The sequence below is a fragment of the Dermochelys coriacea genome, chromosome 3 (genome assembly GCF_009764565.3).
Source record: "Dermochelys coriacea isolate rDerCor1 chromosome 3, rDerCor1.pri.v4, whole genome shotgun sequence".
NCBI lineage: Eukaryota > Metazoa > Chordata > Testudines > Dermochelyidae > Dermochelys > Dermochelys coriacea.
Genome location: NC_050070.1, coordinates 158,123,277 through 158,150,617, shown reverse-complemented (window position 1 = coordinate 158,150,617; position 27,341 = coordinate 158,123,277). Strand labels below are relative to the sequence as shown.

Here is a 27,341-nt window from a genome sequence, read left to right as displayed (position 1 = left end):
AGCTACAGTTCACTTCATCGGATGCATTCAGTGGAAAATACAGTGGGGAGATTTATACACACAGAGAACAAGAAACAATGGGTATTACTATACATTGTTTCTTGTTCTCTGTGTGTATAAATCTCCCCACTGTATTTTCCACTGAATGCATACGATGAAGTGAGCTGTAGCTCACGAAACCTCGTGCTCAAATAAATTTGTCAGTCTCTAAGGTGCCACAAGCCCTCCTTTTCTTTTTGTTATTATTTGGTTTTGTAAGTCTCTGCATTTCATTAGTTCTGCCCAGGACTGTGCAGGAAAGGCAGTTCCCATAGTATTTGCAGCCTGATTAGAATGATACTTTGCCCATCTCTTGCACCTTCCAGCCAAGGATCTCAAAGCACTTTCAGTTACTGATTTTGTCCTCGCAACACTTTTTTAGACAAGCTCTTTGCCCAGGGATCCTCTTTTTGTTTGGTGTTTGTACAGCTCCTAGCATAATGGGGTTCTGGTCTATAACTTGGGCTCCTACATGCTATGGTAATACAAATAAACAACAACAACATCCTTCTGAGATAGGTATCATCATCTCCCTATTTTATGTGAGACACAGAAGGCAAGTGACTTGTCCAAAGCCAGAGATACTGACAGAGCTCGGAATATGACCCAAGAGTCCTGATTCCCAATACCCTGCTCCAACCACTAGGCCATGGTGGCAATGCACAGCTCAGTGGGTGTAGATGACTCAAGTTTTGTTGCCTTAACATGTTGTGCTGCAAAAGGAAGCCAGGAAGAATTGAGAGCAATGGGGTATTACAACAAACAAGGACAATGCAGTTCACCAGATGGTGAATGCTAATAGTCTGAAATGTGCGCAAAGGAGCCAACCATCTATTAAGGAGATGCCTGGATCTTTCTTTGTCTAGATCGTTGACTTCAGTTCACAAATGTTGCTTATCTTCCAGACGAACGCTGTGCTGGGAGAAAAAACAAAAACACAAAGGCCTCGAATCCAGTTGTGTAAAATTTCCAGGAAATCAATCAGCCAAGCAGATCAATTTTGAAGCAGAAAGATTGATTTATTTTTTAACGAGTCCTTTAAAAAAAATGTAACAACAAATCTCCTCCCTGCAAATATCAGACCTGCCCAGGAAATGTGTTTCTGGCCTCTCCAGGCACTGCCGTTGTCACGCCCAGTGGGGAAGCAAACTAATTCAGCTCTCAAGTTTTCTGTGAATGAATTGGACAGCAAAGCAATTAGACAGGAAAGAATAAACCATTCATCCAAAAATAACCACCGAGAAAGTAGCTGTTGTAAACACGTGTGTTCCCCACGCACACACATACACCTCCCCCCACGCACATACTGTCACAGACATTTAACTAATCTGAGAGAGTCAGAAAGACTATGAATCACTTGGATATAGTGTATACAGCCTGCTAGAGATGTAAGCAGAGTCAGGATGAGCTCCACCCTGACTTCTGGTGGCAAGTTGTGGAAAAGAACTTCAGGGGCTGATCTCATTTGCATAGGCACACCCACCCCGCCTAGCATGAGTCCTTAGCTGCCCAAATGGTCACTTTGGCTGCTGTGGGATCCCCAGTTTCTCTGTTATTGGGGCAGGAAGAATAAATTGTTGTTATCCTGATTATGTGAATCAAAGACAGTGGAACTGTACTTGGCCTTTAGTTATGATGGAGGGACTCGCCAACAACTAAGTAGCACTAGCTAGGCAAGGGACATGGGTTCCAATTCTCAGTGAATTGAGAGAGGTTGGGAAGAGATATTAATACCTAGTGGTATGGGCCCCTGGTGAGGGCCCTACATGCCAATTGCACTTTCTTCTCTCTCCACCGTGGAACGTCAGGGCTAATTTTGATTCCATTAGGAGTCTAGTTACAGGCTGCTGAGCTGAATTCACATTGGGCCAATGGTGTACCAGCACTGAGGCTCCCCTACTACAAGCTGAAATCACAAAAGAGCTAAACTTACTAAGAGCTGAAATCACTGAGTGTTGTGTGAAGTAATGGGGGAGCCTGAAGACACATTGCAGAGCAGTTTGCGTAACAGCTGGAGCAGCTCACAGGGAGCTGGCAGAGCGGAGTGGCTGGTGGAGCAGAGCAGTTTGTGGGACAGCTGAAGCAGCTCATGGGGGGGCTGGCAGAGCACAGTGATTCGTGGAACAGCTGATAGAGCAGAGCAGAGCAGAGCAGAGCCCCATGGAGAAGTGGGGCAATCAGCTTCAGACCATGTAAGGTGCCCTTTAACCCTCCCACCTACACCCAGGTTGGGAGGTAAACTCTGCCAATAAACTTTCAAACTCTGGGGCTGCACTGACCAGGGGCAGAGACTTTTGGGTTGTTGGACTTTTGGGACTTTGGGTGACTTTTGGGTTGCTGGACTCAAGAACCAAAGGGAAAGGACATGGCCCAATTTGCTTGAGATGGGTTTTTGCTCATGGGTTGTGTTCTGAATCCTGTTGGTGGTGTTCCCCTAACATAATGCCGCATTGTTTCTCTCTGTTATTAAAAGGCTTTTGCTACACTCGGACTTGGTGCTTGCGAGAGGGGAAGTATTGCCTCTTGGAGGCGCCCAGCAGGGGTGGTATATATTTGTCCCAGGCACTGGGTGGGGGCTCGAGCTGGTTATGCATTGTGTTATTGGAATGGAACCCCTAGATACTGAACCCGGCCCTTGTTGCTACCAATTCTGACGGGCACAAGGGTTACAAATAATTGAATAGAAAAGATCCCTCCTATCCTTTTGAAAAGTGGCCTCTGTTTTTGAGAGCTGAGAGGTTTGTGCCTATAAATCAGCCTGTGGATTGTATATTAGTGTCGCTGCTAATGACTTGATTGCACCCACAAGAGGTTTACTTGCATTTGTGGGGACAAAAATGCAGGTGTGACACTAGAGGCAGAAATGAGGCAATTTTGAAAATCAGAGCTATGATATAAAGTTTCAGTCCCCTCTAGAACAATGCTTCGTCACATTATAATTAAGGCTACAATTTAGTCACGGGTATTTTTAGTAAAAGTCAAGGACAAGTCATGGACAATAAACAAAAAGTCACGGCCCATGACCTGTCCATGACTTTAACTATATAAATATCCCTGACTAAAACTTAGGTGCTCTGGGAGGGGGGTTCCTGCAGCTGCTGCTCTGGGAGGGGGGCTCCAGCATGCCACTGCTGCTGCCCAAGTGGCCGCCCAAGTCAAAGGGAGCCAAAACTCTCAGCACAACCAGTTTCCACGCACACAAATGCAGGCAGTAGTTTGGAAATTTGGCCCAGAGAGGCAACTGCAGCAAGTCAGGGGAAGCTTGCTGCTCCCCACCTCTCCTTGATCCCAGATTCTAGGGTCGATAAGCCTTTAGAGGCCTCTGCCTCTCCCCTGGCTCAGACCACCCAGAACACATGGGCTGGGCCTGCCAACCTCCTCCCCCAGAGAATAGCCCACAAGGTCCCTGCTTCCCTGGACAAAATCAGAGAGAAGCATCAACAAGAACGGCAGTGGGAGAAGCCAGGCCCAACCCTTTCCTAGACCTCTGACTCTCCCCAGAAAAAAAAAAATTTATTTGGAAATGCTAACACATGAGAGTTGTATTTTGGGTGCCTCATGCCCCCATGAGGCGCCAGGCTTCCTGCCTGGCCTACATCTCCCACAAAACACCACAGTTGCTTCTCTTGCTGAGCACAATGGGAATCCCTGGCTGTGGTGCATCATGGCAGATGTAGTTCCACTAGGGAACCTGGCCGGTAAAGGAAAATGGATGTATAAAGCAGTCAAACCAACACTCCCATGAGGCACTGCAGCAGCATTTCTGAATTAATTGTTTTGTTTTCTTTTGATGCATTTGGATTTTTTGAAGAAAAGTTGAAAATTTCCATGGAAAAGAGAGACTTTTTGAAAAAAATAAATGTTTAGTTGGAACCTCAATTTTCTGACAGATGAAAATTTTTGACAGAAAATTTTCAACCAGCCCTAATAACTACTGCATACCTGATCCAAACCACTAGGGCCAAGCGTTGCAACATCCTGAGCTGATCAGCAGGAGACAGGTGCCACTCCAAACGTATTTCTCTGGGGCTGTGCAAAATCAACACAGAAACAAAACAACGGGATGAAAACTCCAGGTTCTAACAAAAAAATAAGAGAAAAGAATTTTAAGGTTGAAATGGGAAGGAGAAGGAAGAGGAGGAGCCATGAATGAGCTTTTCACAGCAGGGGAGAAGGGTGTGGCGAGAGAGGAGAAGGGCTAGCCACAAAATCATACCAGTGGCAGCTTTTCAATAATTTTCCAGAACCCCTCAGAGACATGTCCCCAAGGAGAGTTTTTATGGGGTCATGTATTCACATACGCAACCCCCGAAAGCCAACAACTAGATATCCAGGCAGGCTTTTCCAGTTCACTTCGTATACACCCAGAGCAGCCATTAGATGAGTAACTTGCAGAGTGACCATGGTTCCTGAAAAGCAGCAAAGAGCATCTAGAGTCAGAACATTATTCATTCTTGGCTCCAAAGCAAACGTTAACAGGAAATGACTATTAAGATCTGAAACTCTACCGGGGCCAGTGCCTAGAAAACTTGCATCCCAGCTGACTGAGAAAAAGCATCACTGGTTTGCTGAGTTGGTTTTCAAGCTTTTCTGTATTTTCCTGGCAAATAAAAAAAATAAATTTTGAGCAATTTTCTTTTTTGCCTTTTGAGCAAAAACTGTATAAAAAACAGTTGAGTGAATGCCAGATAGCAAACATTGATGAGGACTTTCTTTGTTACCATCACTGACATGCAGGGGCTGTTTGGAGAATGCCGTCTCCAAATAACACACAGTATCCTTGAGAAATGGTTCATGCAGCCACTCAATACAGCTTTGGGAGGATAAAAGCATGTAGATCAATCTCCTTATAGTTTCCTTCATCTGCATGTGGATCTGATGAGGGGAAACCCAAGAAGCAAATCTGTCATGGTTCTTCTAATGCACTTCCTCACAGTCAGGCAGTTCTGTATTTATGAAACTGCAAGTGAGTTTATTTGAGGTGTTTATTACTATCAGCGCTCCTTAGATGTTGTGGCAGAGATGTGTGGATAATTCAGTCAGGACCAAATCCTCCCTCCCTGTGCAAAGCAAAAGTTAACAGGCTTGGGCTTTCTGTTCTGTTATTGCACAGGGGTCAGAATTTTCCACCCACAAGCTGGGGCGCTGCCCCTCCGCTACTATTATAGCCTCCACTGCCCCTGGGCTCCTTTAAGCCAAGGTATTTGGCTGCTTGATTCAAGTAGTTATGGTTCTACTGGTCATACCAAAACCCTTCACTTTGCACCTAATGCATCTCCTCTGAGCTACTGTTCAAGGAGCACAGTTCCATTCCATTCAGGGCTTGCAGCCTCTCCCTATGCAGACTATCTACAACTTGTCTCTCCCTCCCCTTCCCACCTGCAATGACACCCCATCACTCCACTGCCTTTCAGGTCATACTTGCTCAGGTGGGGAGAGGAATAGGATTTGTGCATAAAATAATTGTCTCTTCCCAATCTAGTGGGCAGCTTCCTGCTCATGCTGCATTCAAGACCAGTGAAATCCTAGACCCAAGAGGATATGGATGTTCAGGAAATGAGAAATGGAATATTAAGCAAGAAGTAAATCACCAGTTCTAATCCTGTGATAATGACTGAAAGTGGTTACTATCTGATGAGTGTTTATTGACTTTTGCTAAACAAGTTGCTGGGCCACACAGGGGTCCAAAGCACAAGAGCCATGACGCTGTTGCGTCTTTTGTTGGTTGTCTCAGCAGAGATGGGCCAGGAGAATGAATCCCTGTCTCCCCTCCCCCATCATCTCCATATTGTCTTTCTCGACCATGGTGGAGGCACTTTGATGGTGAAGTGTGAAGAAGTTTGCCCTGCCAATGCTGCACCCTTTCTGCGAATAGATTGAGCCACCTAAATTGTGCCTGTATGAACTTGGTTCAATATTAGAGTCTCAGGATGTGACCAGGCAATCAGAGTATGTTCTGATGTTGTAATGTCCCTATCTTTTTCTCCTCGGGTTGTGTGAGCTGTCCCTAGCCATTCCATTGGACAGTGAAATGGGTGGGGGGGGTCTCTGGAAGCCCAGAATTTTTGCTCCCAGTTTTGCAATTAAAATAAGATGTTTATTAAGCTCACTTGTTATATTTCTAATTTTGCTTCTTACTCTTAGGGACAGATTTTCAATACCTAGGCGCCACATGGCAGGTGCAAAAACATATGGTGTATTGGGATGTAATAGACTGGCTGAGGTTGTGTGATCATGTCTCCTTCTAGTGGACAATCTGAAGAATTATACATTCCTCCTCTTATTCTGGACTCAGTTACTTCTTTAGTTTAAGTGCTAGAGATGCATGCTTTTAGATCTGTAACTACCAGAATGCTAGGACCATCATCAGAGTTTGAATTTGTGACCATCTCAACTACAGGTATAAGCTTCCACTGCTTAAATTAAAGGAGAAATTCCCCTAGCTGACAGCCTGTAGTAGCCTTTATCTTTTTTTTATCTTCTGGACCAACCACCAGAGAGGAAAAAGACTCCCATGATCAATGTGGGCTACATGTGCGAATGGCCAATTAGGCACCTAACTGGCCATCTGTGCATGCAAATATCCCATCTGCAATAATGGTGCGCACAAATTCAAAATGCAGCTGCCCCTCAGAATGCTGATATTTAGAAAATGAGACTCATTTGCAAGTGACCCAAACACAATAATAGTGTTAATATGTCCACTAGTCTACTTCTCCCATGGTAAACATGAGGCACGCTTTGAGACAAACCCACAGAAGGTACTTTAGTATTTTACTCTGCTTCTGGTCTATTTTACCTCAGATAAACACAACAAACAAAAGATAAACATTAATCAGGACTATAAAAGAGTTCTGGCTATATTAGTGTCCCTAAGCACACTAAGACTTGGGATCAGAACTAATGTCAGAGAAAATAAACTGTTTTGTACAGAATTGGCTCCATCCTCCATTAAACCACACTTCATGCTTCCGATGTCATGGCACAGCCAAGGGAAAAAAAACCCACAAAACCAAATCTCATAGATACATCAAAAAAGATCAGCCAACACAGGAAACAAGCACGCATTTTACATCAGCTTGCATCAGGTTGCTAGGGACCAGGAAATCAACGTTGTTGCCATGGTGATGTCACTTCATCATCATTCAACACACAGATCAGATGAATGCAGCTAGAAGTGAATGTGAACAGGCCAGAATAGAAAAGACAGGAAGTAGTAAAGGTTTTCCCACCTCTGGGCAGTGGGTTTTTGCTAAGATAGCAGATCCCAGGGGATGTGTGTATTTACTTGGCTTTTTGGATCATTTACCAAGGAAAGCTGGGTAGAAACAGAGATGTGCTGTATCTTAGTTTTGGCTTCCGTTTTATAATATTGCTGACCACAGCTGGGCCCAGTTCTCTCTGTCCTACTTCTGTCCCCTTGATGATGCCTAAGTGGCTTGAAGGATCCAGAATCTGGCCACAGCTGGCTGGTTGAGGATTCTTCCTGTGTGGGTCTTAGCAGCCATAATGTTGGCAGAGCTAGCTTCTATGCCCACTCTCCCCCCCTCTCAGAGTAGGGGGCATGGCAGGGCAGAAGACGAGCCAGCTGGGGACGGATGCTCCACTTGCTAATTCCCAGCTGGTATGCAGTCCCTTAGGGCTCATTGCCATCTGTCATCAGTTACAGCAACATACTGGCTACTCTAACTTGCACTGGAGCAGGGAAAATTTGAGGATCAAGGAATCATAACCGACTCCCTAACAGCCCTTCCCCTACTAGCTTTCAGCACAGGAGAGACTTGTCCCATGATCTTCACACACATGAGAACACGAGAAAGAACTCACAAGAATTTTAGCTGCTGAACAGAAAAAGGTCCTTATAAAAATATACCACTGAGTTCTACCATCCAAAACACTGCAACTTAAAACAGTGTTCCTACTGGACCAAACATGGAAATACTTGCTTCATTTTTGTTTGATTTGTTCTCTGGCAAACTCCCATTAATGTCAGTGGGGTTTTACCTGAGTAATAACTAGTGAAAAACTGAGCACAGACTTCAGGGATTTGGCCTCACTAATTCCCATGGGAGCTTTGTCTCTAAGATCTGAGCTTTTCTCTCTGTCCAAACATCAAAAACTCTAATCCTCAATCTTGCCTTTATTTACGGTGACCTCTTCCTTTATTGCCCCTCCCATCATAATCCATGCAAAATGCAGTTGCCAAGGTCATCTTCCCAGCCCCTCGAACTGACTGTATCACCCTCTGTTTGAATCCCTTTTCTGGCTTCCCACTTCTCTACTACATCAAACTCCAGTCATCTTGTCACCCTATAGAAGGCTCTCCATATCTCTGGCCCTGTCTATTTTCCTGGTGTTCCATGTCCCCCTCCATTCTGCCAGCGAGGAAACCATTGAAATCCTGCTCATCCTACTATCCCACAGTCATCTCTGCCTTTTCTTCCACTCTGCCCCATAGGCAGCCAAGTTTACACACCAGGCTGCTTCCCTCTTATTGGTCAGACCCCTCCCTCAAGCCTGACGTGTCATGAAGCCTCCAAGAAATGACCCGACTCATAGGAGGCAGGACAGTTGGGAAAAGAATCAAAGTGCGCACCAGCTGCCACTCCCACCATCCTGCTTGTGTGTTGGGTTCCCTGCCACCACCTTTTGGCTGGTTCTGTCTTGCAGACTCTAAGCTCTTTGGGGCAGGGCCTGGGCCTTCTTACAAGTTTGGAAAGTACCAGGCACCTCATGGGCACAACTGCAATCTAATGACGGTAATCAGGCAGGGATGTGTACAGACTCGGGAATTAGCTCATTGACCTCAGGGAAGTTTGGTCTGTAAGGCCTTTGGCTCACAGCACTTTGGACATGGCCTGTAGGCTATTTCCATATATGGATGTGAGGGAGGAATATCCTGAAATGCCACCAATAGTGCAGGGGCCCTTATTCACAATTTTGTCCTCCTTTTCACCATCTCTGTGACTGTCTCTGGCTATTCCACTTCTCATAATTTTCTTCTAGCCCTGCACAGAACAGCTTTATTTCAGGTTCTATTCAATGTCACACTGAGGCGTAAGCTGCAGAGGTTCATAGCTGGATAGCAGCCCTAGCAGTGGCAGCTCTAGGCCAGACAGTTAATCGGGACACTGTAGCCACCCTTATCTGCATGCAGACACCGATCACTGTGCCCAATGCTGAGGCTAGGAGCCATAATACACTAAGAGTCTGAGCCTGTCCCCCTCTACTGGCTGCTCCACATAAGAGATTTACAGGTCTGCTATTGCTTCCCGCTAAAGGATTTAGTCCTTTTGCTTGAGCTATGAAGGCTCTTTTCTTTTTTTTTTTTTTTTAGGTCGAACAGCCCCCACTTTCAACCCTACTGTAAGCCTCGGTGTGGGTTAGCTACATGGGTTCAGTATCTAAAGGCACTTTTGCAAGTGTCCCTAACATACCTGCTGAAGTTACTGGGTTGCTTAAATGCTGGCACTTTAATGACGGGCATTCTGCTTTGGAGAGCCCCTCGTGGGTCTGGGGCACTGGAACAGAAGCTCATCCCCAATTCCCTCACGTGGATCCTTCCCCTGGAAGACAGAAGCAACAAAGTAAGAAGCTAATAGCCACGAATGGTGCATAGAACAAGGAGGAAGGTAAATGTATTTTACTTGATCATTATTTGATTATTTTTCTGAGTAGGGCTAGGGCTCCAGGTGCCCCAGTGGCAGATCTGCCACTGAGCTGTGGGCTTTATCTAAACTGGGGGGCTTGCTGCCATTTCAGCCAGTAGTGGCCAGCCAGGGGTTTAGCTGCTCCACTGCAGCCCCTAGGAAAAGCTGCCTTTTGTACCAGTGGAGGTCACCCCTGGCTGAAATGCTAGGGAGTTGCACTGACAAAGCTATATTGATTCCTGAAATTGAGGCAAAACATCAGTCTAGACAAGGCTTATGGCTAAGAGGATGAAACTGCAGCCTCTTTCTTGAAGAATGAGCAAAAGGGATGAGAGTGCAGGTCTTCTGGCTAGTTCTTTTGTCATTGCCTCATAAATAATGTCTTTATGCTGCAGAGTTTCCCCTCCTCACTCCCCATTTTCAAATGATTCAACTCCCAGGGCTCATAACTTCAGCCTCAATTTGCTCCCCAGGATGAGAATACTACTACTAATTATAAATTAATTATTAGGCTCAATGAAATTTTAAGGGATGCGAACGGCAAATGAGTGTATCTGAGCACCTAAAATGCATGAATTCTGTGGAGGGTTTAACAAAACTGGTTACCCAATCCTACAGAGTTGGTTTGTGGTCAGGATTTAATGGTGACTCATGGGGAAATTTGCAATGGTGGCTTTCCTCTTTTTATGTGTAAAGCTCTTGTATGTTGGGAAGGCTATTTTTTTTTAAATCCTCCATCACGTAATACTGATAGATAATAATAACAGCAGCAGCAACAAGTACTGAAGCAACTGTAATTAAATATAACTGCAATGATTGCCTACATCCAGGAAGCCAGATGAGGCAGGATCCTTTATGGACCAACTAATATTATTCTTAATGTCTAGTTACTGCAGAGTGTGTGTGTGTGTGTGTGTGTGAGTGTGTGAGAGAGAGAGAGAGAGAATTGGAATTAAGGATGTTGTTGATTTAGTTTGTCCACAGCCTTGGTATTGGGCACAGTGATCAGCAGAGCCAGTGATCACGTTGTAGGATTCAGACACGTGCAGAAGTCAAACAGTTCTCCAGCAGTAACTGTTCCCCAGCTATTAGAAGCAATTGCCGGGGAGCTGAGGAACACTGAAAACACCTTGAATAGCTTCCCACCTCTCTTCATTTGCCAGGTGAGCATCAGAGCCACTGTCAGCTGCATAAAGAGTATCTGCTGCAGGTGTCTGAAGAAGGGAAAGAATCACAAGCAGTAAGGGGGAAGGTTATATAGAAGAAAATATTGCTAGGTACATTTGATGGCTAATTTTGGCCATGAACGCAATTGAAGAGATCAGAATTGGTTCCTGCCCAATGTTCAAATGAAAAAAAGGCTAAATTCATCAGCTGATTTATTCTCAGCTAACATTTGACCAGCCCTACAGAGGACAGTAGAACAGGAGAACATTGGGAAATACTAGAGTGACCAAAAACACTGCATTGGGTCCTATAGCATTTAGAAATCAAATGGAGCTTGAACATGGGCAAGTGCACCTGAGGGAAAATAATCCAGACTACAGGGATTCAGTGGGCCGGGGGAGCTGAAAACAAGTAAATCTGAAAGGTTAAATCAAAGACGAGGCTGCAACCCAATACGGCAGCAAAAAGGGCCAGTGTGGTTCTGGTGCACCACATTATGGGAAGGATATTTATACATTTGAAATGCAGCTATTGGGTCAATTGATGTTTGCAGGGAATGGACTGCATCATCTAATAATTCTTTTCCATCTCTAACACCCAGGATCCCTCTGCGTCTGCCTCTGACAGTGGGCTAATGGGGGACATGGAGCGGCGTTCATGCAGCGCTTCTCGTCAGTACCCGACCTGGGCCAGGAAAGCTAACGAGCCAACCAGCGAACCAAATTCAGGGATGAATCCTGGTCACATGCCACCTGAGGCTACAAAGAAGTGGGATAATTGTAGCTATTTCAGAGAGAGGTAATCCACTTTCTGCCTACATGGGGTGAAAATCACCTCCGTTCAGAGAGGCAGCACACTGGCTCTGCATCACTTAAACCCCAGAGGGACTATGATCCAAACACCTTAGTGTAAAGCCTAATCTGAATAGCTTCTGTATCTGACTTGTACCATAGGCTAGACCAGGTCAGAAGAACCTGCAGTTTGGGAAAGCTCTGCTCCAGCTCCGGCTCCGAGACACACAGCAGTGTCGTTTGTTATGGTGGTAGCAGAACAGCAATACGTCCCCTGGCCTACAGACCACTAGCCTGGGCAATGCAGCAGCTGCAGCTGAAAGAACTATTTCAAAATAGAGAACACTTTTTTTCCTGGTGTTCTTTTGAAATAAGATATTAAACATCATAAAAACAAAATCAGTCCAGGCATCCTCTTTCCAGACTCTGGCCAAGTTACAGATGGGAAAAAAATGAGGCATGAACAGGTGAAGTGAGTTTGCCAAGGGTATACAGGGAGTCAGTAGCAGAGCCAGGAACAGAACTCAGGTTTCTGGATTCACCATCCTGTGCTCTAAGCACAAGATTCTCCTTCATAAGTAAAGAAGGTGGGATGTTCTTCTCTGGGAGGGAAATTGCCTCCCAAGGGAGGAATGTGATTGTGCGAGATTAAACCAACATGGTTCTAATGGATAACCCCTGAGAAAATAATTCTCCAAGTTATTTGCTCCTTTGGTCTTTCTAGTTGGTCCTGTCCCCTCTGTGTCCATCTTCTTGATCATAAACTGCTCACAGCAGGATCCATCTTCATTGTGGGCCTGACCCAAACCCTTTTCCATCGACTTCGGTAGGCTTTGGAGCTGGTCCTTCGGGTCTTATACAGCACAAAGAACATTTTGAGAATAATTATTACTTCTTGTATTGCAGAGACCATATTCAGGATCAGAGCCCCATTGTTTAGGTGCTGTGCAAACACACAGAAAGAGCAAACCCCTGATGATAAATAATAATCCCTGTTAATTGCCCCAAAGGAAGGTAGGAAAAGGAGATTTCCCAAAGAATGTTTGTACTGGAGTATGAATAACAGCTGTTGCTCTGTGGCTATTTATTGTGCCTTGGCATACAAGAACACTAATTCTTCCTTTGTCTTCGCTCTCAAGTGTACAGAGCTTGCATATGTAGTAAGCATGTCCCCAGGAATAAAGAAAATGGAAAAATTCAAATAATTTGCAGTTAACTCATGTTTGGAGCAGCACATGTGGTTTAGGTTTAAAAATAACCCCCTAAATCTCATTTAATGGCTGCCATCAAAAGCCTATCTGAATCCTAATGCAATTTTTTTCCTTCCCCCTTTCTACATCCATCTAGTCCCAGAGAAGAATGACAAAACATTGTCAGTACATGTCCTTCATCTCTCTGTGTAGCTCTGTGTAATTTAGATGGCGTTTGACTCAGTTGTTGAAAGAGCAAATCCTAACACTGCATATTCATGCTTCTTTTTTCACAGAGAAGAAAGGGAAAATTGCTGGCATTATACAAAGAGTCTGTATTTTGGTTTCCCTGTGTATTTTCCCCTTTGCTTTCTGTGGCTTTTCAAAACTACCAGACTCACCCAACCAACACAAATCTCTTTTCTTGCCTCTTTTGTCTTGAGGGAGGCTATGTTTTTCTTTCCACCCTGGAAAGCCACATGCAACCCGAACAGGCTAGCTTCTGCTACCCTGTCCTTTGAATATGCTCTCCACTTTCCGCTGAGAAAATGTAGGCAGTAGAGCAAGAACCTAAGGCATTGGGCCAATCCTGTTCCTCTGCCTTCACTAGGAGCAGAATTGGCTATGCTTTTTAAATAATAGTACATTTTAGGGGGGATATGGACTGAAGAAACTCTTGTACTGCTGTCACAAAAGCAAAGAAGATGGGACGTACCAAGGTGTTCCCACATCACAGGCAGAGATTGAACTGGGGGGGAAAAGTAGTAGTTGGACTTTCCTAAATTGTGCCCACAATCCAAGCTCCACCCAGGTGAGATGCCACAAGGTGATCCAGCTCATAGCAGATCTTGGGAACCTACTTGTCCCTCTTCTTCCTTTGACCAGCAGCGAAATAGTCAACAATGACATGTAAATGATCACAGATAGGTTTCAGAGTTAACAACCCACCACGATGAATTGATCAGTTTGCATCTCTGAGAACTCGCATTTCAGGCTCTGAGCAATATATTCATTATTCAATGCAAACATTCCGAAATCATGAGTCAGCCCCACCCCCCCAGATAATGATTTGGGTCTTTTTTATTTGCCATCTAGCTTCACGGGTTGAGTTTTCAAGCTTATCCTGCAGCCACAGGGATTAAAAATTAATTTAAAAAAAAAAGGAAGGTTGAATTTCTGAGGTAGTCACATTCTGCACATCCTGGGGCTTTAAGAAAAACATCACATCCCACTAGATTCCTGATCAACTCGTGACAATTACACTGAGCTCACATTTGAGGTCAATCTTCTCAGCTGTAAGGACTAAAGATGTCATTTCTTAAAAATAAAGGCTGAGACTATGGAGCACAAGTGGGCAGCCCCAAAACACAAGCTACTGCAAGTCAGCTCAATGCACCCCCATCCTCATGGGTGATTGATCCATTGAGACACACCCACCGGATCCTAGCAGATGTAGCTGTTTTTGTTACATCTCTACTCATTGCTGCAGGAAAAGGCAATGCTCCCCCCCCAACACAAGGTCAACGATCCAGGTGGAAATTCCTTCTTGGCCTCAAGTTTAGTAGCCAGCTGAACCCTGTACAGGTGAGCACAAGACATGAAGCATCTAAGCCCAGACTGACCCTGCAAAGCTATCTTTATTGCTATCATTACTAATTGTTAAGTGCTCCCAATGTACTTAGACCTGTGCAAGGCAGAAAAAAAGCCAATCTCTGATCCAAAGAGGTGACAATGTCAAGACAGGCCCAGGGAAGACAGAACGCACTGGGAAACCCAGAGAGGGGAAGGATTTGGTTTATTAGCAATTTATGCCACATGGTGTTTTCAGAAGCTGGGTTATAGATTCCCCAGGGCCATCACAGAGGAAATGCATCTTTAGTGGGAACTTGAATCAGGAGAGAGCAGTGGCTTCGTGAGTGATCCACCTGTTTGCTCAGATCTTGCACAGGAATGAACAGGGAATCCTGGGAGTTTCACCAACTTCTTTGTAGGCTGTGCAGAGCCACTTTCACTCTGAAACACTGAATAAACTGATGCATACATGTAAAGCGACCAACACCCTGGCTACGGAAGCAACTCTATTTCTGGTAACCAGTTTGATGTCTTCAGCGTCTAGTCCTCATTTCTTTTTTTCCAACTAATGGAACTGGGTTCTCATTCACACTGGTTTTATGCCGGTGTTGTGCCACTGACTTCCGTGGAGTTCCTTCTGATTTGTTCCAGTTTCAGTGAGATCAGAATCCGGGCCCATATCTTCTTAAGGACTTACTGGTTGGAATGCAGTAAGTGCTTTCAACTTCATATTGTGCAGCAACCCAGCAACACTGCTGAGAAGGGCTGAATCCATTAAAAACCTTTTGCTAATTTATGCCATCTGAACAACACCTACAGCATGTGGCATGAGGAACAGCGCTTTGAAACTGGCCCTTCCCTGCCTGGTTAGTGGCAGCAACCCACACAAAAACCAGCACTTAATTCAAAAATGAAATCAGCTTTGCTATTCACCTATTAGGACTTAACCTCTTTGAATCCCTACCATTCAGGGGAGACGTATTCCCCAACACTGGAGGAGATCCGTCCCTTAAGAGCCAGTGATACACATCAGCCAGCGCATTACATCATGACATCTCAACAGAGCTAGTCAGTGGGAGGACGGCAGAAATGAGATGGAATCTAGGGGAACATATTGGTAGAGTGCCTTTATCCATCTCTTTATACTAGGTACCTCAACACCAGTGTACCACACTGGTTTCTATTTTATGATCTCCAAAGCTTCCTGTGCCATTTTATGTGGAGCCAATGGAACGTTCTTCAGCTGTGCTGACCCAGAGCAACAACAGAAGCACCCACTGACCAGGTCTAGCCACCTGGCAGACTAACTTGAAACTTCCCCCTATGGCAAAGAGTGGCAGTGTGGATTTTCTGTGTGCCATATAGCTCCCAAGTGCTCCAACAAGTGATGAAATCTGTGCTTTCAAGCTTTGCACAATAGCTGAATGATAGCAGAGGAAAGCTCGGATATGGACTCACAGAAATGGTTTTCAACAGCTAGCAGAGGGAAAAAATAGCTATGCCGGTGGATACCTATGAAAAGATTTATATTTAGTACTTTCAAGGAGAAAATTGACTCCATTACAGCACAGTTGCTTGGTGCCTTCAGCTGTGAATTGTGAGGACACTGTCTAATTCACAGAGAAATTGTTTTGATGGCTTTCATGATGTTTCTTTATCAGAGTGAGTGAAAGTGTTTGCAGCGAAGGCACTTGACCATCTGCTCTCTGGACCCTTGCCTTTCGCAGGCTAGCCTGCCTACGCGGGCACACTGCCATTGCTGAAACAATTATTCATTGAGTCATAAATCTTCCCCATTTCTCTGATGTTGTTCCAACTGCTTTTGAGACCACAGACCCTCCATCTCGGTTTCCAGCCTGCTGTTCTAGTCCTAGATACCTGAAAGGGCAATTGCAGAGCTGTAGACCACTTCCAGGAAAACAATATATACCATCATTTTCAAATGGGCCACGGTACACTGAGTTGGCCTTGGCTGGAATATGTAGTTTATTTTTCTTGGCTGATAAGGGTGTTTGGTTGTGGGTTTGTGAGTGTCCTTTGATGTGGTGGATCTCACCGGAAGAAAGCAAAGATAATGGATCCTATATGTGAGGTAGGATTTTTCCTGGTGAGACAAGGTGTCCTTTGTATCACTGGTGGACTCTGAATTCTTTCCCACTATCTTCCAACCTGGATGGCCCTGTAGTCTAGTCCCAGCATGCTCCTAGTTGAGAATGACTGACTGAGACACTCTGAAGCCTGTCAGTGTTGCTCCTTCAGTTTCCAGGGACACTGCTGTTGAGCAGTGAATAGCATATCCTCCCAACTAAGGCATGATAGTGCTACCATCTAGCGCCTGTAGTTTGAAGGAGGAGTGGAGCGTAACTGATACATGAGCATCTGCTACACTTAATATACCATGGAATTTCTAATTATAAGAACAACTAGACAACAGAATAAGCTGCAAAGTCACAAAGGACATCTAGTGTGTCACAATGACAAAAGATGGAGGAGGCGATCCCCTCCCAAACTTGATGCATTCATCTGAACCTGCCCAAATATCAGTTAGCTTGTTGGTTCCTGAGCTGTTCAGTCTGTTAAGACCCACCATGTGTTCATCAAGGCTCTACACAGATGAGACACAGTCTAGATCTGGATAAAGATTTCAAACATCCCAGAATGAGAGGTTGATTTGATGGTGAGGTTGGTTTGGTCTGTTACAGACACAGGGGCCATTCATGAAACGTCAATGTGGACTTGAGACTGGCTTTTGCAACACTCCAAATATGAGAGATGCTGGTGTGGAGATATTTGGTACAAGCCCATCTCTAGTTATAATGGATCAAAATTGCTGTTGGTGTAAGGGGTGCACTGAGGTAAAGTCAACAGAGCTATACCCATTTATAACAGCAGAAAATGTGACCCAGTGTTCAGTCAAATGCCAATTACATATCGGCAAAAGACACTGGATCATGCAGATTGCTGCATTGGAAATAGCCTCTACATTGGCTGCCTCCACAATAGGTGTAATTTATTTTTGTTATAGTCACACCTTTCACATACTGTGACTTTAATCTATCGCAGTATGTATTTCCACCAGGAACATCCATAGGAAATGAATGCAATTGTTTTCTCCTGTGCAGTTACTGTCTTTCAAACTGCTTATGGGGTACAATTATGGATGGAGAATGAGGCTTTGGTTTTCAGTTCAGGGCAGCAGTCCTAGCAAGCAGATATAGCAAATGAGGCTGACATTTAAAGCAACTACTAAGATTACATTACTGAGATTATATTTAATATGAGTGGCCAAATCTTTCAGACCAAATCTAGGTTTTTTTACTTAATAATACTCACAGCATATTTTAATGAAGGCTCCTCTAGGCCGAGGGCCTATTTGTCTGCAGTCATTTTGTTCTGTGACATCGCTGTCTGCATCAGACCAGGCATAATTTGATTTTCATCTGTTTCTATTGAATTTAGTGCGTTCACTTCTTTGATTTGTCAATTTCCAATATGAATTAATCAAGAGATTCTTAGGGGGAAATATTTCTGTTGCAGTGGGGAAGGGGAATTCATTTAAATGTTGCGTCACTGTTACTTTGCATGAACATGCTCCCCTACCCCTGTTCTGCAGGCATAGAACCTGGTACCTTCGGCATCAAGAACGCAGGACTCTACCACTTGAGCTAAAGGGTAGTCGGTAGGGTGACCCTATTTCTCAAAGTGAAAACAGGACACGGTGGGTGGCTGGCCTGAGCCATTGGCCGAACCTCCCCTGCCATGTGGAGCTGGCCCAAGCTGCCCACCCACTGTGCAGGGCTGACCCGAGCTCTGCCATACGTGCCTGGCCCAAGCCACCTGGTACTGCTGCTCACCCAAGCCCTGCCGCATGGAGCTGGGATCACCGCTCCCCCTGCCCCGAACATTCCTCAGCACCCTGTTAGGGGGGCACGCCCCATTTTTTTGGAAGAAAATGGAGCAAATGGGACAAATGGCCAGTTCTGCCAAAAAAACTCAGGATGTCTGGAACAGGGCTTAAAAAGGGGGCTGTCCTGGCCAGAATGGGACATATGATCACCCGAGTAGTAGATTATGCATGTCCTCTCCTCCACACAGCAGGTGCTACTGCAAAAAAAGGCCACTTTCACCCAGATTCTCCTGCTTTAATTAGCATGGTCTTTACCAGGGTCACTCCTCATGGCTGCATTCTCACTGAGTGAGAGGCAAAAGAGCAGAAGGGTTTGTATTTTTTTAAGCCGTATGTCATTCACACGAACGCCATGATCAATGCAGCGACATAGTGTTAGCCTAGCACCCTGCAATCTACAGGATGTTCAGAAATTCAGGTCTGGAGCCATCTGCAGCACGAGCAGCGCTACGGGCAGGTCTGGGGTGCCATGAGACAGATGGGCAGGGCCAGATGGCTTTGTAGCATACACAGCCCAGCATTCTCAAGAAAGCAGAGTATGACAGCAAAACACCTGCAGTCACAAGAGCATGAGGGAGGATGCACAAAAGGCTCTGTCATTCCAGTGAGTGCAGATGGTTTAGGGATGGCTGCACTCCCTTGGATAATATAAGAGCCATCCTGAAGCTTTACCCAATTAGCGAGCCAAATTCCAGCCTTTTCTGGAAGATGGCAAAAGGTCGGTTCATGAATTAGATCACTATAGACTCAGAGTGACTCGCCTCCAGCACTTTGAGTTTAGCCACAGGCACAGATCCAGAATATTCTAGAATACAGCGTATGGGCCCAAAGCCCTGCCCTCTCTTTATCCTAAATGGTCACATTTTGCTCCCATATTGTAGCACAGTGTGATATTCTTTCCTCAGGGCGTAGCCAAATCAGCTCAGCCACCCTTATTTCTATCATGGCGAGTACCTTTTTTTGTGTGTATCGAGGTTATGTAGATGTTCCATCTGTCTTGTATCCAAGTGACAAGTGAGTGATCTCTGCGTAAGTGACATTCAAGGAAGGAGGGGGAAAAGAATAAAGCACAATATGCTGAAACTAGAAGAGCACTGAGGAGTGAAGTGTCCATCCTACAGTGACCGGAGCTGTATAAATGCCATAGATAAACAGATGGTTTGGATAAAATCAGAGGCCTCCTTGAACCTTCATCCTAGGCTCAAAGAAAGTGTCCTTGAAGTGTAGAAAATTTGGGATAACATTTGCCCCTTGTCATTTTTTGATTGACATGCAGACCTGGTGAGTCCTGATTCTGGCCACAGCCAGAAGCAAGCGCCCCCAAATGCCGTGAGGCTTGCCCGTATCCTCTCAAGCCATATTTACTATATAATCCTGAGCAGGAAGTAGGAGAAAACTTACAGTGAAGCCTTTTGTCATAAAATTTAGAAGCTAATTTTGCAGATCCAATGAACTGTTTGGTACTTAGTTCAGCCAAACCGAACCTCACATGTTCATTCACCACTGCATGCACAGGAGACAGGGTCCTTTGGTCCAAAACAAACCTCCAAGGATGAATGCATCTAAACACGCAGGATCTAAATGTTGTGGCTAGCCATTCCCTGTGTATACTAGGGCTGAACCAACCCCCCAGATCTGAAGACAATTGACCTTGGGGCAAGCTTGGTTCTGGATCCAACCGTTCATCAGAACTCATTTCTCGCAGGCATCTCCTCGCACCAACGCTGACGAAAGGAAGGGGGCCTGTGAGCGTGAAAGAACTGCGTCAGTGTGTAGGCTGCAATATTAAAAAGGGGGATTATTGAAATACAGCCTAGAAATAGCAAATAATATTGCATAGCCTGTAATCTCTTTTCCCTGCAGGAATTTTATTAAAGTACAGTATTAGGAGAAAACCTGCCTGTTACCACAGGGCTCTGGTGAGAACGTATTCCCTTCCCCTCACCCCTTTGCAGGGGAGAAGAACAGGCTGGTAATTCTTGTTGCTCAGGACAGACACCCCCATAAGGGGTGAAGCAGCCTCTTGGAATTCACATGCTACTGTAGATGGGAACGGGGCCAGCTGTGTGTCCATTGTGCAGCCACTTCTCCCTCTTCCCTCACGCGTGTCACCTCCCTTTCGACAATCTGCAGTTGCGTCTGTCAGAGACACAAAGCTGCAGAGTCCACAGGCGAACGATAAAGGTGGCTCTTCTGTAGCTCAGGGGTTTAAAAATAAAAAGCAATTTCAGCAGCTTTTGCGGGAAAGGACCATGCCTCGTGCTAGGAAAGCGTGGAGGGAGGAGGAGACAACTGAGTTATCTACAGAGAGAACGGAGAGGAAAGAGAAAATTTGCAGTGAGAATGCTGCCAAGAACAGCCCTTCCTCAGAATAAATCACATTGCCCAAGAAACATGCACCCTACAGAACAGCTTCTGCACCTGTTTGGGAGTCAAGCATTTTCTTTCATCACTCTGGGACCAACCCTGCGCCCATGGAAGTCAGTGAAAAAGGCTCAGGTCTGGCAGGCCCGATCCCGTGAGATGCTGAGCAGCCTCGTAGCCTGTGGACGTCCAGGGAAAAGGAGGGGCATGTAAAGCCTCGCAGGATCGGACCTGACAGGTCAGTTGTAGTGCACAGAGGGAGCTGTGCAAAGCAGGGTCGCGGCAGCACGGAGCACAGTCCAAGTCTGGCAGGCGCTGAGCGCCCTCCGCAGCCCAGAAATCACTGAAAATCCAGGCTACCTTACTCAGGTGCTGTGTTGATGGAGACCTAGGAACAGCAACGAGGGCCTGATCTGATGCCTACAGAAGTGAATGGAAAGAGTCCCACTGACTTCAGCAGGTGCTGGATGAGACCGTATAGTACAGATCGCGGGCAAACAATGGCAGAGCGACAGAGCTCAATAGGTGCCTAGGAAGGCCTCCTGAAAGCCCATTGAGCAAACTTCACAACATTCATGTAAGAGACTTGTTAGCCTCAATTTATAGATGGGCAGAATAAGGCCCAGAGAAGTTTAGAGCCTCATTTTTCTGAGATGCTGAGCACCTAAGTGACCTCTCCATGGCCCCAGGTTCCAGTACCAGAGGTGAGACTAGGACACAGAGTTGTCTTGACATCTAGTCCCCTGCTCTCTGAGCTAGGCAATGTCCTTCTGGAAGCTAAACCCCTGTTTAAATTCTCCACTGTGCTGATTCAACACGCAAAACTAAAATTTTCCCAATTTCTGGGTATTTGACTTTCGATCTGCGTGTGTTATGCAATCTTGATAAATATAGATTTGCTTAATTAAATATCCTGCCTAATAAGCACCTTCCATGCTGTGTGTGCCGTGCAGGGGACTACAAATGGGAAGTACCTATGCCAAGGGTACGAAGTGATGCCTCGCTGGCTTTTCGAATACCTTACACTTTCTATGACTTCCTGTCATATTTACCTAATTAATGACTCAGTAAATTCGGCATCTCTGGCAGTACTCCAGGTTCAGAGTTATCTTTGTGCTCTGTGCAGGAGCAGCAGAGCTCATGTTGGAATGAGACCATGAATCAAACTATAAGCTGATTGATTAACTGGGTGACTGACATCAAGATGGAGAATGGAAACACTACAGCTCAAGTGCCATACAGGGACACTATTTGTTTGTGGGGTTCCCCACACTCTTCCCTAAACTCCTCGGTGAAATGCTTTCTCCCGAGTTTGGGAATACAATTCCTCTACCTCCCTTTGTCTATTTCTACTAGGCCAAGATTGATTTCACTCCCTCATTTTAAATGCAGCTGAAATTAAAAGTGACCTGCAATACTTTCCAGACACACAGGCAATCTGGGCAGCTTGGACAAGCATAAGATACACAGCTAGCATCAGGAGGACACTGTAGTGTCTGCCTCTAGAGCACTTTTCATATAAGAATCTCAGAATGCTTGACTGACATTAAGCCAGCAAGCCTCACAAATACCCCGTGAGGTAGGAAAGTATCATTATCCCCCATTGAGCCAATGGTGACGCTGAGGTCCCAGTTCATACAGTGAGTGACAGAGCCAGGAACCTAACACCTTATTAATGCCTCCTGCAAAGAAAACAATCTCAGCCACCTAGAGTGCAATAGTGTGGCTAATTCGGAAGACACTTGATTTCTGGCCTGTCTATTTAGTTTAAGGGGCGCATTTGCTGTCTCTGTACCAGAGAGGTGGAAATAAAGGGTGTGCCCCAAATTCCAAGGCCCAGCCCTGCCCCTGACTCTGTGTAGAGCTGCTGCCAGGCAGCTCTAAGTTACACCAGGGGAGGGTTGGTGGAGAGGAGCTCTGCTATCCCCCTTCTCTAGCCCCGGTGCTGAGGGAGGAGGGGCCAGAGGCGCAGGTCCTGGAAGTGGCATAGATGACTCAGGGACTTCCCTTACGCCAGGGGAATTCTCTCTGGGGCATTTGCAGCTGTGTTACTGCACAACTGTGCCACCTTGGTGGCTCACAATCTGACTGTACAAGCCCACTGGGAACTCTGGGTAATTACCCACAGGACTAGCCTGTGCGGAAGCACATGCTGCCACAGCATCACTGCTCTAGGACACAATCTAGCTGGAGTACAGCTAGGTCAGGTACACGCAAGGTACAGTTACACCCCGTGACTGCAGTGTAGACATTCCCTGAAAGGCAGCACCACAATTGCTCCCTAACTCTACCCTTGGGCACTCGTTCAGTACTGACTTAGGGGGAATATCGCCTCTTTGTGGGGCCACTGACACCACTTTCTGTAGCATCCTGGATTTTCGCTTGGAGATCTCCATCCAAGCAGTGACCAAGCCTGCTTAGCTTGTGACTGGCTAGACTCACCACTTGTAGTGCTAAGGCTGCAGAAATAGCACACTATCCCTTTGCTTGTTCATTATTCTTTATTACCCACATACAGTATATTGGCTGACTCTGACATCAGAACTGTCCTGAGGTCAGGTTTTCCCTTGCATCCTTATGAGTTGCTAATCCCAGTTAGCTATGACACAGCTTTGCTGGAGAGGCTAATAAAGATTATCTCGTTCCCAGTGACTAATTCTCAGTTCAGGGATGGACTCTCCTTTCCCCCTGCACCCTTCCCCCACTATTATTCTTCCCTAAAGACAGGGACAGGAACTTAGTCTCTGAAATTGTACAAGGAGTTTAGCCACAATAACAAGAAGGGAGAAGAAGAAAAGCAAGACTCGGCTCAGAGTTTCTCTCACAGACCCGATGTTCAGTGTTAGCCCCTGTACTTTGTACAACAGCTGCACTCTGCCAAGTCATTGAGCGATGAACACCGCAGCTGAAGTTTCAAAGGGAAGTTCGGTACAGTTGGTCTTTCAATGACATCTCAGTGGGAGTGGGTGCTTAATTCCCTTAGGTTCCTTTGGAAACACCAGCCTACATTTCTATGGTGACAACATACAGTCCAGAGCATCAAACCCTTTTTCAAGCTTGCTACATAAATGTACATGGATAATTAATGATGACCTGCCAAGGTGCTGCTTTTATCTGTCATCTACACTAATAATTGTCAATAAGGCTATTGTAATCTGCCTTTCCTAATCAGACACCCAGTTTGGCCATTGTTCTTGTGGAACCCTAGCAAATGATGAAGTGCTTTGCTTTTGTCTCCACTGAGCTGGGTAGCAAGGCCCCGTGCCTTCTCTCCTCCTGACATTTTCTTTCCAGATCTTGCTAATATTGCATCTTACAGACTTTTTTTCCCAAGTCAGATTGGAACAGTGTAATGGGCTAAAGTTTATTCCTCTCACCCCCAATTGCCTGTGCAAAGCATTGCATACAAGAGGCAGGAACACGTTTTTGCCTACCAAAAGAGGGGGGAAAGGAGCAAATAGAAAGGGATGTTGCCTAGATTGTTAGGCATAAAAATTGAACTGCCAAGACAAGCTATTCAAATCCTTACCCGATCTTCACTGCATTTGAACATTTTAATGAATTCTCATGACACTTCTGGAATTGGTATTGTCCCCATTTTAAGGGTGGTGGAACTGAGGCAGAGAGATTAAGGCCTCAGTTAAGCAAGGCAGATCAGCAGATGCTTAACTTTAAGCACATGTTAAAGTCCATCCCTGGGCAGCAAAACATTAAAGTACATGCTTAAAAGCATGCACATGCTTAAGTGTGCTGTTGAAGCAGGGTCAAAGTGACTTGTCCAAGGCCACACAGTTGATTGCAGAACTGGGATTAGAATTTGGGAGGTTCTTGGCCTCCAGGCATGTGCCCAGTCTACTAGATCCCTCTGCTGCAATGAAATTTGGGGCTGAAAAAGCAGCAGCAAAACCGCAGACAAGATCAAGTCCAGACGCAGAATTAGAATCCTTTTGTCCTTCCCTGCAGCTGATTATCTCATTCACCTCCTCCCCATACTTTGCTTTTTCAGTAGCTCTATTAATCTCTTTATTTCATTGTGTTAATAATTTTTCTAACCAGCAGAGTATTTTTTGCTTATCATCAAGCATTCCTCTTGCTAGCTGATCTGCAGGGAAAGTGACTGAAGGAGCGGGACCACTGCAGGCAAGTAAGGGCAACAAAATCATTCAGAGTGTTATTCCAGAGTCCAGTTACTGAGGAACATGACAGGGAGCGTCATTCATGCTTTCTCCTTCTAACCCCACAATGCATCTCACTCCCTGCTCCATCCACCTTCTTCTCCTCCTCCCCCGGGATTCTTGTCCATGGAGACACACGGGAGCAAAGCAGTTTTTGTAACCCTTTGATGGCTACGGGATGGGGAGCAGGAGCCAGGGCAGCGGGGAGCTTTTGTCCTGCCTGGTCCTTCCCTCTAAAGGACCAAGGATTTATTTCTCCTTCTTGCAGACCAGGGGAAGCTTTCTCTTGCCCTCTTCTCCTCCCCACTGACAGACAAGGTGAGATGGCAACTCAGGCCATCCGGTTCTGGCTGCCAGAAATGTTGCACTCAGCACTGGTCTCTCCGCGTGTTCTCACTTCCCTCCAGCCCAGGATCTGCTCCCACTAACCTGACACATACTTGGACAGGTCGGGGCAGGAAGGGAAGAAAATGCATTCACCTCCTGATGCCGTGTTGGTGAGCAATCCTTGTTGTAGGAGTGCCAGGCCTGCTAGCACCTGTCCCCAACTCCCGTGCAGAGGTAGCACATCCTAGGTGGGTCAGACAGTCCCTTTTTCACTGGTTCTGGTGAGGTTGCTTTTAGAATATTGCACGCAGCTCTGGGAACCTCGGCACCTGACAGAGAGACACACACATTGGAGGATAACGAGAAAAAAAAGCAACATGTAGGGGCTGGATTGATTGACTTATGAGGAAATATATGTAAAAATTAAGGGCCTAGTCCAACTCCTACTGACATTACTGGGAGTTTTGACAGAGATTTCAACAGCAGCAGCACTGAGCTCTCTCTATATATAGTTTGACTAAGCAGAAACATAATAGTTGACAGCTACTTGACCAAAGGTAAGAGAAGACTCTCGTGGCACAGTATAAAGAATGACAAAATAGGGCCAAGGATTACATTTTTTTTTTTTAAAAGGAAAATTTAGGCTGATTATTAGTCAAAGTTTCCTAACAGTGAAATCAATGAGGCTGTGGAATAGTCTCCCAAGGAAGTTGTGGATCATGTAAAACAAGAGTGCAAAGCAAATGGGAACATAACTGTAGGGAACAATTCTGAGCTAGCAGTGAGACATGAAAAGAACAGGTAAGAAAGCGTCTGGCTCATGTCCTATTCCCTTGCAATAAGTCATGGGAAGAGTTAGTTTCCTTTTTCATATTTAATGCTGTGGCAAAGTTTTTTTTTTTTTTATTAAAAGAAATGATACTGGAGTCCCATTGGCGATACTTAGAATACAGGGCAGTTGTCAGTCTCAGTGGCTTGTTCATCCTGACAATCTAGGCAATCTTTCCAACCGAGTTAGAGATGGACGTGGAGGCCGGCTGTCATCTTTGTAAGAGTTCAGCAGTCAGCTGGCTGCAGACTCTTGCACATACCTGTGGTTGGGCAACTAATAGGAACCAATTTTTTCCTCCCTCGTCAGGAAGCAACCAACTCCTGTGTGCATCTACAAATTCATCTGGGAAACATGTCTGACCTAACCAGTTTCAGTCAGAGCTGATGCTCCTGGGGACTGAAGGGCTCATCTGCTACTGAGTTAGCAGCAAGGAATTTTAACAAGTAAAAAGGGTGTGGGGCTGTGAAAAGCGGGACCCCTGGGCTACATCAGTTTTCTTAAATGTCATGTGAAGCAGATGATCTACAGCACCCAAGATGCTACTTGAAACTAAATCTAGGCTGAAAGGGAAGTAGAAGAATCTTTTCAGAGGTGAGAACCCATTCAACGGTATAGCAGCAATTGCTTTGTGTTGAGTTATTTGAATGCTCTGAACCTGTCAAAAAGTCCCAAGTGATTAGATTTTATCCCTGTTTTTAAAATAGCTAGGAGGGTCCTCGTTCCTTCTACTTGAGGAGGCAGGACTCCTCTAATGTGGAATTGCCAGTCACGTCTGTGGTTAAGGATGAGTTTTGCTCTTGACACAGAGATTCAACCCCTTTGTTTTATATGAAGAATACAGTGCATCCCCCTCAAGCACTTACTCTTTGGGTACTGAATTAATTTTCTGAGAATTTACAGGTAAATTAGTTAATTTATGAGTTAAAATGAATTAAAAATGGGGTTTTTAATAATTTTAGAACCTTCTGTCAGACTTATTTTTTGTCCCTGATGCTATTGGTAACAAGACGACAGACTTTTTTAACATCCCATAATGAAAATACATTGAAGTCTCATGGATAGGATACATCTGAAACAAGATGCTTATCTGTACGCTGATAGCCAGCATGCTCTTCCAGGCCACAGCTGTTTCCCGGCAGTTTTGGTGTCTCAGTCCTGGGAACAAAACTCAAAAATTGGAGCTGTATTTGTGAGATGCTCTGTATTCTTTTGTGTCGGGTTTCCACAAACAAGTTAAAAGGAAGACTTTAGGTGAGACCATGTCTCTCTCCAGCTTCATATTTATTAACTAAACAGGTATACAATTAAATATCTTAACAGCCATACC

The 27,341-nt window shown here is 45.3% G+C and overlaps 1 long non-coding RNA gene across 2 annotated transcripts; it reads right to left on the bottom strand.

The window, feature by feature from the left end:
* Nucleotides 1-1,033: 1,033 nt before the first annotated feature.
* Nucleotides 1,034-27,173, bottom strand: LOC122459479. 2 transcript variants are annotated; one of them, XR_006280200.1, is made up of 4 exons: nt 19,967-27,173; nt 4,548-4,639; nt 3,982-4,448; nt 1,034-1,209 (listed from the first exon to the last, which is right to left on the bottom strand). It is a non-coding gene; the product is annotated as an uncharacterized LOC122459479 (long non-coding RNA). The 2 variants fall into 2 exon arrangements; XR_006280199.1 differs by lacking the exon at nt 1,034-1,209 and having other exon boundaries at nt 2,585-4,448; nt 19,967-20,093; nt 25,285-27,173.
* Nucleotides 27,174-27,341: the final 168 nt, after the last annotated feature.